This window comes from Molossus molossus, unplaced genomic scaffold (genome assembly GCF_014108415.1).
Source record: "Molossus molossus isolate mMolMol1 unplaced genomic scaffold, mMolMol1.p scaffold_m16_p_1, whole genome shotgun sequence".
NCBI classification, from domain to species: Eukaryota; Metazoa; Chordata; class Mammalia; order Chiroptera; family Molossidae; genus Molossus; species Molossus molossus.
In genome coordinates this window covers 160,020,589-160,040,602 of record NW_023425344.1, presented here as the reverse complement: position 1 = coordinate 160,040,602, position 20,014 = coordinate 160,020,589, and the positions used below count along the sequence as shown (strand labels likewise).

General features: G+C 34.4%; 1 protein-coding gene across 7 annotated transcripts in view; it reads left to right on the top strand.

Annotated features, from left to right (window-relative positions):
* The window catches only part of NOVA1 (NOVA alternative splicing regulator 1), a 163,053-nt gene that overhangs the window by 69,772 nt on the left and 73,267 nt on the right, over nucleotides 1-20,014 (top strand). The gene's annotated exons all lie outside the window — the stretch shown is intronic.

The following is a 20,014-nucleotide window of genomic DNA, read 5'->3' as shown; positions in this document are numbered from 1 at the left end:
ACGCTTGGAGGAAAGACTTCAGCCAGGTTCACCACATATAACCAAACCAGTAAATATGTCATTATCTCACATGCAGCAAGAGGTGTTGCCAAATCACATATACTCCACCTTGGCTGGCCAGTAGGAAGTCCAGGGCAGTGTGTTTTTTTTTTCATTACCACTCAGCCTAGAGAGTTTAGAATAATCAGCTATAATCTGAAAAACATGCAAATTAGATTGTCTTCCTTTAATCAGCAGAGGAAGACCAAAGGGTACCAACAGTAATAGTGTCAGGCTACAGAGAATCATAATGGTGTCTGAAAGTGAATTTTATTCTGATGCTTGTTCACTCTGAATCAGTAACTTCTGGGAAGCTTCTAAGAGTTTATAGATTAAAATTCTTCAGTGATCTATAGCAAACTGAAAGTGAAGGCCGTAGTTTGGATTGTATTGGCCAGATGCTGTATGCATAAGAGCTGAGAAAAATTAATGTTTCATCTCTTCACCGCTGAACTGCTGCTGTCCAAGGTGTTCTTTTCCACAGCCAGGTCGTTGCTTTCTTCTCACAACCATGTCCTTCAATCTCTGCAGCTTGATCAGTCTCTTCAGCAATCACTTCATCCTTTTTCTGATTCTCCTATGTCTTCCCCACAACATAGGGTCTGGACTAACCCTAGGTAGCACACCAGAAAGGGTGTCTACTGCAGTTAATGCTCAGCAGTATCTTTAAGAGGAAGGGAAGAGCCCTGGCCGGTTTGGCTCAGCGGTTAGAGCGCCAATCTGTGGTCCAGAGAGACCCGGGTTCGGTTCCTGCTAAGGGCACGTATCTCGGTTGCAGTTTGTCTCCGTCCCTGGTTGGGTTGTGCGGGAGGCAGCCACTCGGTGTGTCCCTTTCACGTCGATGCTTCTCTCTCTCTCTCTCTCTCTCTCTCTCTCCTTCCCATTCTATCTGAATAAAAAATGGAAAAATGTCTTCGGGTGAGGATAAAAAAAAAAGGAAGGGAGGGGAAGAGCTTATGTAGTCTGGACTATATACCTATAGGCAGGTCTGGTACCCCTGTCTATATGCCTTAGAGTTCCATTTTCTACTTAAGTGTGGACATGCGGTCTGGATGCATTTGCCAGGCTTCGTTGGCCTCATGTACTGGAATCACGAGGCTTTGTTTTTTGGGCCCTTTTCTGAATTGTATGTGGATCACCATGCCCTGGAAAATGATTTGTCCATATGGCTGTGGTTCTTATCTGGGCAGCACAGGTCTGATTGATCCTATTGATATTCATCCTTAAAGTGTTCTTTCCTGTGGGCGTCTCAGTAGATCATGAACAGGAAGTGTGGGTCTTGTACAGTCTGTAGCCATAGTGTTCATCTCCGTAGAGACTGGGACATGATGGTCTAATTGTTCCACTGCTAGGCACCAGTCATTGAAAATGTAATCAATGTTGGGGTGTTTTCCAGGGTAAGCACTACAGTTTATAGCTTTACTCAGTAGGCACAGTTCCCTTTTCCATGCATGGTTGTTAACAATTCTCTTTGGGGCTACACAGCTGTGGTGACCCAATATACCCCATTGCATTTTAACATACCCAATTCAGCTGTGAATCAGGCCTACGTATTCTTAGGACCCTCAAAGGACTGAAGCCCCCCAACATGTACAAGGTTCCAGTACAGACTTTCTGGAATAGCCACATTTTGGCAATGAGTAGCCACCTTTTCATATAGCTGATATGTCTCTGATTTTCTTTAATAACATAAAATCTATGGTCTGTCATGCATTTAAAAGGGCACCTGGGCCCTGCTGGTGTGACTCAGTGGATTGAGTGTCTTCCCATGGACTGAGAGGTCCCGGTTCGATTTTGGTCACGACACATGCTTAGGTTGCAGGCTCGATCCTCAGTAGAGGATGTGCCAGAGGCTTGATTGGTACTTCTCTCTCACATAGATATTTCTATCTCTTTCCCCCTTTTTCTCTCACTAAAAAGTCAATAAAAACATAAAAAATAAAATAAAAGGGCACCTGGTCTTAAAAGCAGATATCCCCATAAATTATTTTATTTAAAAAAAATTATCTTTACCTGAGGATTTTTTTCCATTGACTTTTCAAATTGAATGGGAGGAAAGGAGGGAGAAACAGAGAGAACATCAGTGTGAGAGAGACACATCAGTTGGTTGTCTCCTGCACAACCCAACCAGGGCCGGGAATCAAACCTGCCGCCAAGGTATGTGCCCTTGACTGGGAACCGAAACCCTGACTCTTCAGTCCATTGGTGGACACTCTAACCACTGAGCCAAACCAACCAGGGTGCCCATAAATTATTATAGACTTCTTGAAGGCAGCAGGTGTTATTGAAAAATAATGACAAGTTAACGTTTAGTTATGTTCCCCTAGATTCTAAATTCAGGCCAAACCTTAAACATACAACTTTCAACATACAACTTTCATCATCTAATATTAGTATTTGTTTCAGATAAAATGTAGCTAATTACAAAGGAATATAAGAGTAACTCCTTATGTGGTTCATTAGCTAATTTCGTAAGCATATACATGTTTTCTAATACTAAAAATATAACAAGTTTAAATAAGATTTTTAAAGAATTTTGTGAATAGTATGCTAGAGCTTTTGAATAAATATAGGTGTTCTGGGTCTCCTTTTGTAATTATTTCAACTTAAAAATTCTGCCAAGAACTTTTTTATTTCCTCCTTTAAAAAGACATGAAGTGTTTATACAGGTTGCTAAGTAACACCAGCTTTGAAATTGTAAGAAGAATGACAGAATAAGAAAGAAACTGATCCAAATTTGTTATACTTTTGGAATTTAGTAATTGATGAAAAACAGAACCACATTAGTCATCACTAAGCCCCACCCACTTTGCAGAGTTAAAACTGTATTTTCACAATTGACATTTCTCAAATTTGAGTTGTTTACTGAGCATATTTGGATTCATTTTCTACTATTGTCAAAAGTTTAATCTCTTTTATTAGCATACTGAGAGAATTTCCATACAGTATGTAATAAATTAGCCAGCAAGCAGTTCTTTAAAATTGTACTTGAATTTAAAAAACAAACAATAGAAAAGGAGTATGTGAATTGTTTCATATTTCCAATATATATTATAGTGTTAACTAAAACTACCAGGTAGAAAGAATGTTGTCTTATAATTTAAACTTCTTTAATAACATTTTTAATTTTAGAATCTCAAGTTAAAGAATATGTATTATTGTCCATAACACTACCGTATTCAAGTGAGTCCTGAATTACCCCAAAACAAATATATTAAAAATTTTCTTTATGGCTTACAGAGCAGATAAAGAGTGAAGAAAATGCCCAGAATCAAGGAGGGAGACAAATATAAGAGCTGAGAAGGCTGAAAGACTTATAAGAGGAAATTAAGTCACTAAAATGGAAGCCCATGTAACTGTATTGTTTAACAACAAAACCTTCTAATAGTTTTAAATATGTATTCCCCTTAATATTTGTGTTGGTATCTATGAGATACATAATTTTATGAATTAGCTATTATACTTTGATCTCAGGTGATTGTCAATCAGCTATAGATTTATTGATAGATGCAAATAATTAAGGTAGTGTGAGAAGGATGGAGAAATCGTGAACTCCTTATAAGCAGAAATGATACTATGACATGAGAATGTGATTTCATTTTCTAATAATGTTCACACATGAAACTGTTATATGAAGTGTGTCAGAGTGATCTAGCCTAAGTGTGATAAGGTAAAAGGGTTTTTACAAAGATTGGTACAGGTCCTTCCCTGAATCTTTTTTTTTCTTTTCCCCTTCATTGTAAATATAGTAATTGGGCATTTGGGTCTTAAAATAAAGTAGATTAATGCCTAAAGAAACTTCCTTTTTTACATGGGAAATGGGAGAAAAGTTAGCAAAGTTATTTGTTGACTATAGAAAAAAATCTCTTGCAGGAATTGGCCACATCTGTTTTATTGTTTGCAGCTGAGACATCCAACACAAAATAAATTGGCTGGTAATAAAAGTACAATAATTGGTAATGTAAAACAGACAGATGTTTTTCTCATTGCATAGCACTGGACAGATATGGAGAAAGAGTTGAAATTAAAAAAAAAAATTAAGTTGGTCTTGGTTCTTAAAATTTTCATGTGTTACTTTGAAATCAAGTATATGTTAATTCATGTAAATATTTTTTATTTCCCAAAATGTGTATGTGATGATTCTTTTTGGTGTTATTTCTGCATTGCAGTTTAAGTGCAGTTAATTACATTTTGGGTAGTCATATTTCTGATAAAATTATTACTAGTGTCCTATTCAGGTTGAATACTCTTCCACACTATAAAATACTGATACATTTCCTTGTTTTATGTTTTTTAAAAAATATTTTTTCTAAAATTCAAGTTTTTACTTTTTCTGCAACATTTAACTTGAGTTATGCCCTTGGGTGTCTTCTTGGCTCTACCATATATGCAAAACCGCATTAAAGAAAACATTTCATTTCATGGATTCCTTCACGTGTAACGTGGTAAGAAATTTCAAACACAGCTTGAAGAACTTATTGGGTATTCTGGGACATTTTTTTTTATTATTTCAGAAGATAGCATATGACAGCTAGGTCATGTTGGCTGCTTTGGTAAGTTGATTGAAGAAGGTTGGTCCTATGCATCTATGATTTGACAGATCTAAAATGTGTTATGTAATTTTGATATTGAGTGTAATTATTAATATTGAGTAAAACCTTAGTGGTACATGTCCATTGAGTCATTTTTATGATGCATTTGTGTTGGTTTATCTGAATTCATAATAAAACCCTTTTTTTCTTCATCCCTACCCGAGGACATTTTTCCATTTTTTTGTTCAGACAGAGCGGGAGGGAGAGAGAGGAAGAGAGAGAGAGAGAGAGAAACATCAACGTGAAAGGGACACATCGAGTGGCCACCACCCGCACGACCCAACCAGGGCCGGGGACAAACTGCAACCGAGGTACGTGCCTTTAGCGGGAACCGACCCGGGTCTCTCTGGACTGCAGGCCAAGGCTCTTACCGCTGAGCCAAACGGCCAGGGCATAATAAAACCCTTTTGATGACACCAGTATGTTGAAGGTGTCATCGCTGGTGAAGGTTTTTCCTGCAGTGTGGCTCATAGTCACCATTCAAGAAACAATTGGTCTTATTTTTCCAAAGGTCCTTGATCCTGCAGGCAACAGATCCACAGACTGCTCTCCATGTGTTCTGTCGTTAAATTGAGTGAGGCCGCTAGATTTTAGAAAGCCTTGTTGGTATTTTGGGGAGCCTCTGTTGTATTTTCACATCAATGAATGGTAGACTTCATTGTATGAGTCAGATTTGCCCAACCCACAAGCTAAAAGTGGTTTTAAAATCTTGAGTACTTGAAAATAACTTTTAAAATGAATAGTATTTCAAGAAATGAAAATTCTATTAAATTCACATTTTAATGTTTTCCATAAACATGTGTCAGACAAGAGCCACGGTGCATTGTCTGGCTGTTTTGCAGACAGTAGCAGCGGAGGGGCTCCAGGAGAGATTGCATGCGCACTCTGCTGCGTCTCACTGTTGCTGGGGCACCGCGAATCCCGGTGACACTGATAACCCGGCGTACTTGCTGTACCACCGCGTTTTACTTACCTAACACCTACCCATCATGTCAAAACAGGAAAAGATGAGAGATGTGAAATTTAATTGTTGTGCTTTCAAGGCACCTTGGGGTGTGGATTATTTTGTTATAAATTAAGTGGAACAATAACACAATAGCGTTGTTATAATGCAATAATACTATAGCTGTGCCAAAAGAATAAGCACCAGCATTACCAGATTATGCACTCATCACAGAGTTCCCAAGACATAAGACAGCAATGGTCAGAAAAAATTTAAATATAATATTTTATTCACAAAAATAAAAAATGACACTGCAACCAAAGTAAGTTTCTGTTACTTATTTGTTAGCCACTTTCCAGTGGTGAGTAAATTAAAACCTGTCCAGAGAAAATGAACTTTATTCAAGGAATTAATTCCAGTTGTTTATTCATGGAATAATGGGATTGATGAGTAAGCTAATATTAATAGTCTGTATGGAAAACGACAAGTGAGAATATTTTCAAACTGAGAAAATGAATTTATAACAACTTGATGTATAATCTACTAAAATGAGTTATAAGTGATGGTGGTAATAATTTACACCCCAAGGTGCCTTAAAAACACATTTAAAGTTCACGTCTCTCTTCCTTTTTTGACATGATGGATATTTGTTAGTAATAACAAATAAGTAAAATGCTGTGGTACAGCATTTTGTGAAGGACAGAAAAACACTTAGCTGCACAAATTTACAAAGAGGTAAGGTGTTGAAAACCTATGTTTATTCATTGAATTATTAAATCAGCAAATACCTTGTAGAATCTATTTGAATCTATAATTTGTTATTGAACCATTTGTTTCAACAGTAAACTTCATTCACTCTCATAGACTTAATCATTGTCAATTCTATGGATTTTTGGCAGAACTAAATGATGAATATCCTGGTTTGCTCTACCACATGGCAGTTAGATAAGTTAACAGTGATAAAATTTATTGTGATTTATTGAGTTCATACCAAGATGGAAATTTTTCTGAATGAGAATGACTACTGTTACCCTCAATCACTGTTACACTAAAGAGCTTTTGCTGTAGAATTGACAATCTTTGTAATTAATTCAAGCTAAGATCACAGGGCAAAACATTTATATGCAAAACTTATATTGCAGTAAACTTATTTCCACAACTAAGTTTTTGAATCACAAGTGTATATTTCCCTTGCTGTCAACATTTAAAATAAGTGAGATTTTCATTCCCACAGAAATTTGTGGCAGATGGATTTTCTGAGTTCAAACTAGAGTTCTTGCAGCATTTTTCAGGCCTCAGTGTAATGCAAAGGTTTCTGTATTTCAAAATCTTTTTAACTGTGCAATTGAGGAACTTCTACCTAATTTTCAATTGGCAATGAATAAACTATAATGTAATGACATGCTAAAAGCAAATTTTAAGAGAAAAATCTATTGAAATTCTAAAATGCCTCCTAAGTGATGGATATGCCCCCAAAATATCACACGCTCCTGGGTTGATATCAATATTTGGCAGTATCTAGCTGTGTGAAAAGACATTTAATTTTCAAAACTGAAATATGTAAAATATCATTTTAGATTGACATTAGCAGATGAACGTTTGCAGTTGATTTGATAGGAACGCTGACTTTGAACCCTAATTAAGAGAAGTGGCAATTCCCGTCCTCCCCAAAAAAGAATTTTATTCTTTTCATTAGTGGGTCTGGGTATTTGTTCTCTATTGTTGCTGTTGTTGTTATTACTAATACTCTGAGTAGAGTTTGAAATTTGTCAATACAAAATAGTGGAAATCAGTTTTCTCTCTTGTTATATAGTACTATGCAATATCTTTAATTTTACCTCTTGGTTTGCAAAGCTTAAAGTATTTACTTCCTAACACATTACAGAATGAGTTGTCAACCTCTACTTCAACATGCATACTTTCACTTACTAGGTTGTTTTGATAGATATTTCCATACCGAGTCTTTGATTACTCATAAAAGAAAAAAGACAAAGTAAATTTAGAAGAAAAATTATTATTTATAAATAATGAAATATATATGCAAACATCGACTACTTAAAACTGAAACAAAGGCAAATCTGATTTACAGGGGAAAACCCCACTGTACTAGTTCTCTCATACCATTTAATGCAAATAAACAAAACGAAATGCTCAGTCCAGAGGAAAACATTTTTGTGAGAGGTAGTTCATGAGTCTCTCTTGTTTCTGTTTCATAAAAGTAATTGTTTAAATAATCATAAAAAGTCAGACCAGTACATCATTTTTTATTTTATTTATTTTTTTTATCCTCACCCGAGGACATTTTTCGATATTTTGTTCAGATAGAGTGGGAGGGAGAGAGGGCAAGAGAGAGAGAGAAACATCGACGTGAAAGGGACGCATCGAGTGGCCGCCACCCGCACGACCTGACCAGGGCCGGGGACAAACTGCAGCCGAAGTACATGCCCTTAGCGGGAACCGAACCCGGGTCTCTGTAGACCGCAGGTCAACCCTCTAACCGCTGAGCCAAACCGGCCAGGGCAATTTTTTATTTTTTAATATACTTTTACATTTATACTTATTTTGCTCACATTACTTTGAGTTTATAGATAATTTATAGTTTTTATATATATGTTAGAATACCATGTTCAGAAAATTGATTGTAAGGCAAGCAATATGCAAACTTGGCAGGTTTGAAGCTAATTCAACTGCTGGGAAATTTAGAAGGCATGCCATTATTTCTTTACCCATTTTTCAGCTTCTGACCTAAAATAGTCATTTACATGAACTATGTAAGATGGGCATTGATTTTTAAATCCTAGTTTTTGGAAAATTAGTATTCTTGACTACTTTCATCAGAATTACTTTAGGGCCAATGTTTCTTCAGTTTGTTTATTTTTTGATATGCATAAAATATACCAAATCTAATGTTAGGCTTTAGGGATCTGTATCAGAGTGCTCTAGCAATAACATTGTCAGAGCATATTTGAAAATCTCATTATAGGGAATTGTACGTTGTACATCATGGAATTATAGTGTTTGAGCTGGAAAAGTCAATAGAAATAAACTTGCAGAGCCATTCAGTTTTTAAATAAAAAAAATGTGTCTTCTCTTGGTTATGTATCTAATTCTTTAAAGAAGAGGAATTAAATTCAGGTCATACATGTTTCAATCCATTAAAAAACAGTCAATCCTTACTCATGAATTTCATATTGCAGATTGGCCCACCTGATAATATGTATTCGTAAACCTAAAATCAGTACTCACAGGGATCCAGTATCATTTGCCAACTTGTGTGGAGCGGTGCAAAATGTAGGTCACCTGGCACCCTCCTTCACAGCTCAGCTCACACAAGGCGATGCTCTGCCTTGTTCTTCAGTGATCATACTCTAAACTCTTGTGCTTTTCGCAGCTCAATGCCGCACTTTTCACATTTTTGTGCCTTTTGTTGACCATTTTGCCCTTTTAAACAGCCCCCAATCATAGTACTGAAGTACCTTCTAAGCCAGTGATTTTCAACCTTCTTCATCCCATGGCACACATAAGCTAATTATGAAAATTCTGTGGCACACCAAAAAATCCATCTTTTGCTGATCTGACATAACAAAAATGTTATAATTTTGATTCATTCATACCAGATGGCTACTGTGTTGGCCATTGCTATTTTTATATTTATTTGACAGTCTAAGGGAAAAGAAGTCAGTGCCCTGACTAAATAGGTATTGCATGTTTAAACATTCTTGGGGCACATGGGTTGAAAATGGCTGGTCTACGCTGTCTAGTATTCCTAAGTGAACACCATCATGTGCTTTATGGAGAAAAATACATATTAGGTAATCTTTATTCAAACATGACTTATAGGGTCATTGACCATAAGTTCAGTGTTAATGAATAAATAGTATGTATTGAATAAGGTGTCCCTAAACAGAAACCCAGATAACACAAGATTGTATATTGAAGACTGATGTCAATGTTGTGAACAGAGGTCTGTGGGAACCTAAACCTATATTTTTCCTAGGAGGTCTGGATAAGTGTTTTCTAATTCAGTGTTTGAAGTGATTATAGATCATACCTACAACAAATAAGGAGAATTGACTACATATGTATAGCAAAATAAAATTTACCCATTTATCAATTCATGCATTATTTACTATAATTTCCTTCTTTTCAAGATCTTATTGATGGGGATATAAATTAAGAAAAATATTCTCCCTCCTGTACTGGATTTATAATATGTTGTCTGATGTTATTTCCCTGCTAATTATCAGATCCTCACAGGGTCATGTGACTTTTGTTTATTTTAGTCATAGGATGGTTCTCTAATCTTGCTGTGGTTTTACCAGTACATTTCATTGTTCACAAGGAATTGTTGAGTCATGCAAAGCCATTACCATTACTAGAAAAAAAACCTCAAAGTACATATGAGGAAGATACATTTTATTTTAGTTCATCTTTTTAGAAGTTACTTATAACTCCTTATTCTCCTTCAATTATTTGATCTTGTTTTGTTTTGTTTTGTTTTGTTTTACCTTGTTTTTTCTAATCCTTTAGCATGTGTTAACAGCTAATTTTTCTAAAACAACTTGAATGTCATCATTCATCTAAGACAGCGGTTCTCAACCTGTGGCTCATGACCTGTTTGCAGGTCAAAGGACCCTTTTACAGGGGTCGCCTAAGACTATCGGAAAACACATTTCCATTGGCGATTCATAACAGTAGCAAAATTACAGTTATGAAGTAGCAATAAAAATAATTTTATGGTTGGGGGTCACCACAACGTGAGGAACTGTATTAAAGGGTCGTGGCATTAAGAAGGTTGAGATCCACTGATCTAAGAACTAAGGCATCAAATCCCAAATCTTTTGTCTGAATTTCAAAACCGTTTATAAACTGGCCCTACACCACCTATCCTTAACTTGTCCTGTTCTCTAATGCACATCATATGTTTCTGTGGTGATGATTTTCTCACTGTTTATCTTCCCTCTGTGTATGTACTCACATCTGCTTTTGCTCGTGCTCTCTCCCAATATCCTTCAGAATCTAATTTAGAGATTAATTCATAAATTGTAATATGATTGTTTTTTTTATAAATACAACTTAAAAATTCTTACCCAGTTTCTTGGGCACTGACAGTGTCTTTTATTTTTAAAAATTCTATATTATAAAATTATGTTGCATGAAATATATGTTTTAAATACATTTTGCCCTAGCTGGTTTGCTCAGTGGTTAGAGCATCGGCCCACAGCCCAAAGAGTGATGGGTTCGATTCTGGCCAAGGGCATGTACCTTGGTTGTGTGTCATCCCAGGCCCTGGTTGGGGTCCTGCAGGAGGCAAGCAATCAATGTGTCTCTCACATCAATGTTTCTCTCTCTCTCTTTCCCTCCTTCCTTCCCACTCTATCTGAAGATAAATGAAAAAATATCCTCAGGTGAGGATTAAAACAACAACAACAAAAAACATTTAAAAAATATTTATTTTAGGCCCTGGCTGGTGTGGCTCAGTGGATGAGCTTTTTCGCATGCACCCAGAGGTTGCTGGTTTGATTCCCAGTCAGGGCACATACCCATTTTCAGGCTCAATCCCCAGTAGGGGGCATGAAGGAGGCAGCTGATCGATGATTCTCTCTTTGGTGTTTCCCTCTCCCTTCCTCTCTCTCTAAAATTAATAAAAACATATTTTAAAAAGTATTAAGTTTACATGGAAACACGTAAGTAAGTCATGTAGGTATGAAATAATGTAATATCTTACAGGGAAGATATTTTTTGTATGTTAGTTGAACGCATTACAAAGTTTTGATGATTACTTTAGTATTGAACATACGCATTTCTATCCATAGATAACCCCATAGAACATCCGATGTTAGATCGAATGTTAGATTTTTGAACAAACATGAAAAACTAAGTGATCTAGCACTCATGCTTTACAAATGAGAAATACTAGCAATAGTTCCTTATTTCCAAATACAATTAAAAGAAGAGCTGTCATCTTTTTATACCAATTTATTTATATTATTATAATTACTTTTTAATTCTCACCCTAGGATATTTTTTTCATTGATTTTTCAGACAGAGTGGGAGGGAGGAAAGGAGAGAGAGACAGACACATCGATGTGAGAGAGACACATTGATTGGTTGCCTCCCACATGACCCCAACCGGGGCCTAGGATTGGATCACAACTGAGGTACATGCCTCTGACTGGAATTGAACCCACGACTTTCTGGCCTGCAGGCCGATGCTCTAATCCCTGAGCAAAGCCGGGCATGGCCAATATATTTATTTTAAAGCAATAAATCTAAATTACAAGTAATTTGTTATGTTAAAAGTGGTAAGAAAGGGCTGTGTAAAATAAGCTGACATCTGTGATTTAAATTTAAAAATTAATGGCAATTTCTTTCTTTTGGAATGCTTTTAATATAATTAGTGTAGGTATTTATAAGTATCCTTATTTATAGGATATTTGGATAACATAGAACCCTGGAGAAAGGAAAATAAAAACGTCCATAATCTCAATACAAATACTAGTAAAGTTTTAATAGTTTTCTTTTTAATCAGAAACTCTCTTGTCTCCTTATCTTTTTCTTTGTGAACAATGATTCTCATAGGAAAATATCATTTTTTAATTCACATATTATAAGCTGCATAATATCCTAGCAAACACAATTTTGCACCTATTGTTGAAAGTAAAGTTGCTCAGAGTATTTTGTTACAATGTTTATGAACTCTTTTACCTATAAATATTTGTCTGATTATTTCTTTGTATAGATTTCTAAAAGAAGGATTATTATACCAAATAATATGAAAACATAAAGTTCTTAACTCGTATTGTCAAGTTACTTTATAAAAAAGTTAAACCTTTAACTTTTTTAAAATTTCTTTTTTAAGTCAATTTTTGTTAAAAGATGTTTCTCCTCCTCCCCCTCCCCATTGACACCCTCCTCCCCTTCCTTCTCCACTCTGTCCCCAGCTTTGTTGTCCATGTCCATTGGTTATGTGTACATGCATGTAAGTTCTGTGATTTATATCTCCTCTCCCACTCCTTCTTCTGGGGGTTGTCAGTCTGTACTCTACCTCTACATCTCTGGGACTACTCTGTTCTTCAGACTGTCATATTTAATATACCTAGAATCGAATGCGTTCTGTGTACAAAATGCAATTCCAATTTTTGTCATTCTAAAATAGCTTTTCCAGTTTCATTTTCACAGTAATAATTTGTAATATTTTATAATATATATGTAATTCTTTAATTTTCTACACTATGTTTTATGCCCTTTTTTTTCTTCTGGTGATTCATTTTTGTTGTTGGTAGTGGTAGTATTTAAATACAAAAATAGTCTATGTGTTACAGATTTAGACTTGATAGGATGATGTAAAATCTTATCTGAGTCCTTTTTCAGAAATATAAAATTATGTTTAATTTTCAAATGAGCATTAAAATTACTTTTAAATTTCCAAGATCAACCCCAGAAAGAAATTTTTTTTTTTAAATTTCTCAGTTGAACATAATTGGGAATGAACTTAGTCTTTCCTTCGGGGATAACAATGAAGTTTTATAGTTCATCTTTTTCTGTATATTATACATTGTATGTTTTAGCTAATTATTACTTACAGGAAGTTATTTTTGGAGAGGTATCTTTTTTTTTACCTGTTTCACTTATTATTTTTATTTTTAATTGATTTTTTAGAGAGAAAGGAAGGTAGGTAGAGATAGAAACATTGATGTGAGAGACACACATAGATTGGCTGCCTCCCACATACCCCCCACCAGGGATTGAGCCCACAATCTGCATGTGCCTTGACCGGGAATCCAACCTGGACCTCTCAGTCCATGGGATGATGCTCAATCCACTGAGCCACACCAGCCAGGCATTATTATTTTTAATCCTACCTGAGGGTATGTTCATTGATTTTAGAGAGGGAAAGAGAGAGAGAACCATTGGTGTGCGAGAAATATTGATTATGTACCCTCACCAGGAATCAAACCCATAACCTAGGTATATGCTCTAATCAGGAATCAAATCCACAACATTTTGGTGTATGGGTCATTGTTCCAACCCACCAAGTCACACTGGCCAAGGCTTAAATTCAATTCTAAGTTAATCCTTGTGGACTTCAATATTAGTCAGGTACCTAGATTTTAGAACTTTGAAATAATATTTTGCAGTTAGAATTTGGAATTGAAAAGAAACACTTACTCAATTTTGATCATAAATTTAAAGAAGGCAGCATATCTTTTGGAAAACATTAATAATTCTTAACATTGTTATCTATGATATTTTTAGGGAAATACTAATTTTATTTATTATATATTTTTGGTTAATCCCCAATCAAGGATAGTTTTCCATAATTTTTAGAGAGAATGGAAGGATGGGAGGGAGGGGGCAAGAGAGAGCGAGGGAGAGAGAAACATCAGTGTGAGAGAGACACATCAATTGGCTGCCTCCTGCAGACTCCCTGACGGGGGCCAGGGATTGAACCTGCAACCCTTTGGTCCTTGGGCCAATGCCCTAGCTACTGGCCAGAACACACACACACACACACACACACACACACACACAAACATTTTAAACATGTTTTATTGATTTTTAGAGAGAGAGGAGGGAAAGAGAGATAGAAACATCCATGTGAGAAAGATTGATTGGCTGCTTCCTGCACACCCCCAACTGGGAATCGAGCCTGCAACCCAGGCATGTGCCCTGACTGGGAATCAAATCAGGACCTCTCAGTCCGTGGATGACTCTCAATCCACTGAGCCACACCAGCTGGGCTGAAATAATACTTCAAAGATTCTTCAAATGTCTACATTTATTCAAATAAATTTTGCATGTTTTTTTTCTATTTAATACATTAAAACAGTCCACTGAATGATCATTGTTTTCAGAAATGAGTAAGCATCTTTATACCCAATTTTTCTGTTTTATAAAAAGCATGTTAAGGGTATTTTAAGACAAAATAACATTTGATTCATTACACCTTTGAAATAAACTCACATACATCAGAGTATTGGGTATATACCATGTTTAATTAACTACTAATTAACGATAGTCTTATAATTGGCATTGTATTAGACTATTTGATGTGTTTCCAATTCTCTTTTCAGTTCAAATTTTGCATACTAGCTTCAACAAATATTTCCTTAAAGTTAAAAAAAAGTGTATTATCTTGTTTCTGAAATTGAGAAAATGGAAACTGATAATAATAGCTTGTAAACATCTTAGAGTTCAAAGGATATCCATTTTGAAATGGACTAGGAATGTACATACATAAAATGTGTGTGTAGCCCATTTATGAGTACATGTTTTAGACATGTATTATATATATGTGTGTGTGGTGAAATTAGTATTTCAATTTTATCTGGAAAGCGACAAGCAGAAAAATTTATATTTGTAATAAAGTTAATATTAAATTGTCTTAATTAGCAATCTAAGGTACATATTCCATTTTCTCTTTCGAACTCGTAATTTTGTGTTCTTTTAACTGTATTATACATCCTCTCTTAATTAATACTTAATTCAACAAGTGTTTAATGAGCACTTATTATATACCCAGGTACTTGAAATAAAAACAAAAAACAAAAACAGGACCTGTAAAAAATCCCTGCTCCCATGAAGTTTATGGCCAAGAAAACTAAAAAACAACTAAATTACTGCCAGGCCAGTGTGGTTCAGTGGATTAACCATCATCCCATGGACTGAAAGGTCCTGGTTCAATTCCCGGTTAGGGCACATGGCCAGGTTGCGGGCTCCATCCCCAGTAGGGGGCGTGCAGGAGACAGCTGATAGATGTTTCGCTCTCACATCCACGTTTCTCTCTCTTCCTTTCTCTCTAAAAAATCAGTGAAAACATATTAAAACAAAAGGAAACAACTGAATTACTAACATTATTTCAAAAGGAGAAGAATGTTTTATAGATAGACTGGTCATCAAAGATCTGTCTGAGCAGTGATATTTGTAAAGAAGTAAGTCATGTAAAGATGGTGGTTTTGGGAAAACATTCTAGCAAAAAGAGTAGGGTAATTCAAGAAGCACAGTGTTGCTGTAGCATACAAAAGAAGGGCAGGGTTTTAAAAGATAAAGTCAGATAAATAGCAGCCAGAACATGAAGTGCATTTTAAGCTGTAGTTAAGAATTTGGATTTTATTCTAATTGTGTTAGGACTTTGACCTGGAAAATGACGTAGTGTCCATTAAAAATAATAATAATAATAATAATTAAAAAACAAACAGCTGAAAAATGACTTACATTGCCAGATACCAAGACCCATTGAGAAATTGTGATATTGCTGAAGAGATAGAGAAGTAGGTCAAGGAAATAGAAAAAGCTGTTCAATAAAGAGAGCAGGTACCAACCCAAATGTATACAGTTAGTTGATTTATGATAAAGGTGACCCTGTAGTGCAGGTGTGAAAATACAGTGTGGGTTAACTGGATAGACAAATAAGAAAACATATATATCTTCTCTCCTACCTCATACCGTCATTAAACGTCAATCTCAGATAGATTGCAGGTATAATGTCAATGGTAAGAAAAAGTTGTTGGGAAAAAGGAGAACGTCTTTATGACCTTAAAGTAGGGAAATGTTTCTAAAGTGGGACATTAGCTCTAACCAAAAAAGGAAAAAGTGATAAATTAGACATTAAAATTAAGAACTTCTGCATCAATATACACTGCACCATTAACAGTAAACAGACAATCCAACAAATGAGAATGTATTTTTGCAATATATATATATGACAATATGTATGTGTATTGGACACATAAATCAATAAGGAAAAGCTATTATCCAATATAGTAATAGGCCAAACAATTGAACAAGAATTCGCAAAAGAGAATATCCCAAAAGCCATTAAGGTTCTTCTCATTAGTTATCAGGGAAATGCGAGTTTAAAAAATAATATGACCACTTACATTGAACGGCATGACTGAGGTGAAAAAGACTGACAGTACTATGTGTTGGCATGAATGTAGATTAACTTTAACTCACATACACTGCTGTAAGAAGTGTACACTGGTACAACACACTGGAAGATCATTTGGGAGCATCTCATAAAGCTGAATATACACTTACCATACATGTGGCTGAGCAATTCTATTCCTACAAGATACCGACAGATATCTTGTGTTCACAAAAAGATATATGCAACGATGTTTATAGCAATGCTATTAGTAATAGCCCAAAACTGAAAAGTACTCAGATGCTCATCAACAGAATGTAAAAATACAGTTATACTCACACAGTGGAATACTATGCAGCAATAAGAATGAATTAACTAAAAATTCAATGTTTCTGAATCTGACTAAAACCAGGCACAAGAGAGTGAATGCTGAATGATTACATTTATATATAGCTCAAAATCAAGCAGACTAATCTCTGATATTACATGTCAGGATAGTGGTTAGTCTTGGCGAGAGCAGGTCACATGGAATGGGATACAACTCTTAAAACTCTAATTCTTGATCTGGGTTCTGGTTACATGAGTGTGCTTTTAACAATTTAAGATCTATACTTATGATTTTTCACTTTTTTATTGCATATGTAACATACATCCAGTGTTAAAATAGCGAATACTCTTAATTTGTAGAAATGTATGAATGTAAGAAGGGAAATGTTTACTCCTCATAAAGGGTTTTAAGAAACAGCCAAGCCCTGGCAAGGGTTGCTCACTGGCTAGAGCATTGGCCTGCGAACCAAAGGGTTGCAGATCTGATTCCTTGTCAAGGGCATGTACCTGGTTTGCAAGTTTGATCCTGGGCCCCAGTCTGGGCTCGTTCGGGAAGCAATCAATCGATGTCTCTCTCTCTCACATCAATGTTTCTCTCTCTTTCTTCCCCTTCCTCCCTCCCTTCCCCTCTCTCTGAAAATCAATGGAACAAATATCCTTGGGTGAGGATTAATAAAAAAAGAAAAAAAAAAGACATGATTAATTTATTTTACAGATAAAAGTATTGCAATAATTGTCATGGAGAAGTAAACAGTAATTCAACTCTTTATAGTAATTTTAGTACTTATTTTTCATTGTAGCAATTATTCTTTATCATGCTTTTTAATAGAAAGAGGTTAAGTGTCCAGGATCTCCTGTTCTTGTAAAAATGTACACTAACCACAATAGAAGTATAAATACATACTGGTAAGTCAACTTTCTATAGATTAGTAACACAAGTTTGCATGCCAATCTTTGAAACCAGTCATTTGTTAGATAATTTATTTGGATTCTCTGTTTATATATTTGATAAATTATGAATAGTATTTGAGTATGTATTTTGTGTCTGGCAAATTGAGTACTAATGGACAAAAGAGAGGAAGTAAAGCTTCTGTTTTTTAATATCAACTTTGAGTAATACACACATAATAAGGAAATGTCTATAATTGGCATTTCAGGACATTTTTTGAACAGCATATCACCTGATTTTAACAACTTTTAGACTTGGACAATTTTTCTTTTAAATGAATATAAGCTCAGAGTAAATCATATTGCAGAGTTGCAGGGAACACATCACAGTCTATTGGGAGCTGGAACACTAAGCAGAGGCGGCAGATTTAAAAAAATAATAAACCTAACAGCACCATAAGGATTCAAATAATTTCTCTTGAGATTGTTTTCATAGCTCTAAGGTAACAAATATTGTCCATTTTTATTCTTTATTGGCCATTTTTGGAGTACCATTTGAAAGTTTATACAAAATTGGAAAGAAGAATAAATAGCTGCTAAGATAAAGGAGGAAAATTATTAGATATAAGTAGAAAGATTAGAAACATAAAAGTAATAATTAAATAGTATATTTAGATAATTATGGTAGAATGATAGAAGAATATGAGAAATATAGTGTTAGGATAGAATGTGGCTTTGGTTTTGAAGATAAGAGCAAATATAATAGAGGATTAATATTTAATACATATAGATATGGTTTATAATGACCTTGTATCAATTTATATTTATTTTTAAATAGAATATTTTTTTTTTATCAAAAGTTCATTTGAAATACTTGACTTAAGATTGTTAAACAATAAGAAAAATTAAGGCAATTTTTATATATCAAAGACATACCAGTATAAAAACTTTTCACATATTTTTGTGGAAACTGATTTTGATATGATATTCTTTTGAGAGAAAAAGGCAAGATAACTACTATGCCAGAGGTCACAAGAAAGGCACACAGTTCTTTTACTCAGAATGAAAAAATGAATCAAACATTACCTATTTATAAATTTAAATATTTTAACATTTTAACTCATTTTATTAAGTGTATGCTTGTTTGTTGGAGAATTATTTTCCTTTATTTAACCTAAACATCCTGTTGTAATTATATAAAATATTAATTTGTGAGCTTACACATTTTCCATAACTGTGAACATGCAGATCATATTTTTTCTCATGGGTATTATAAATGAAAAAGAGTATTTAATAGCATTGCCATATGAAACTATTATTTCTTAATATTGAAAAAAATGCCGGTATTGTGAGAGTCAGATCTATATATTCCTGCATGTATGTAAACTGGTGACACAAATTTGTATCCATATAATTTTGGTATAATATATTTTGGTTAAGTAATTAATGTTTAATTTATCCCAATATTATGAATTTTCAAATGTAAAGCTATTTTTTTTAGATTTTAAAAAATAAATGACATTAATATTATTTAATGCTATCTTTTAAACACTTCAATTCTCTATTGAATATTACATTAATAAATTATTAGAATATTTTTGCTAAAAGCAGTACAACAATATCATTATACTATTTTAGTAATGGACATTAGCTCTTCCAAAATATTTACTACTTGCAAATGCTATCTATTGTGTATATATTAAGTATAATTTATATTTTAGCATTTTTGAACAATCTAATAGTTCTGGGTTTGAAGTTATTGAGCACAAGAACTCGTGAATTTGTAGTTTCTATTAATAATAGTGCCATTTCCAGTTCCCAATTAGTGTTGCCTGAGAATACATTTTCTTTGTTTTTGTACTAGTGTTTATCAGTATTTTTCCTGACTTGTTACTAAGTAAGATTTGCAGAAGTGAATTGAAATTTTTTTTAAAAATTTGCATCACATTATACTTCTCTTCCAGTGTCTTGTATTATTTCACTAGCAGCATTTGTGTTCAATCATTGTTCAGAAGACTGACATTTTCTTTTGGATTTATTGCCATTTGCACTGGCTGTTTCCATGACAACAGATTTTCTCATGCATGCTACTAGATGATTTTTAAAAATCAGATTTCTCATTATAATATGTTAATATTTTTTAAAGTATTGCCAGTTGGTCAATCAAGTGTGTCCTTGCTTCGTTTCAAAGAATTAAATTTAATGGCAATTGTAGCATTAAGACTTTTTAAATGCTATCTTATCACTAGAAAATTACTTTGTGATTTTTTAAACAAATAAATAAAATCTTTAAATTGAATATCCTTCATTAGACTTTACCAGAAGCAATTTGAACCTATTATGTTTTAAAATATA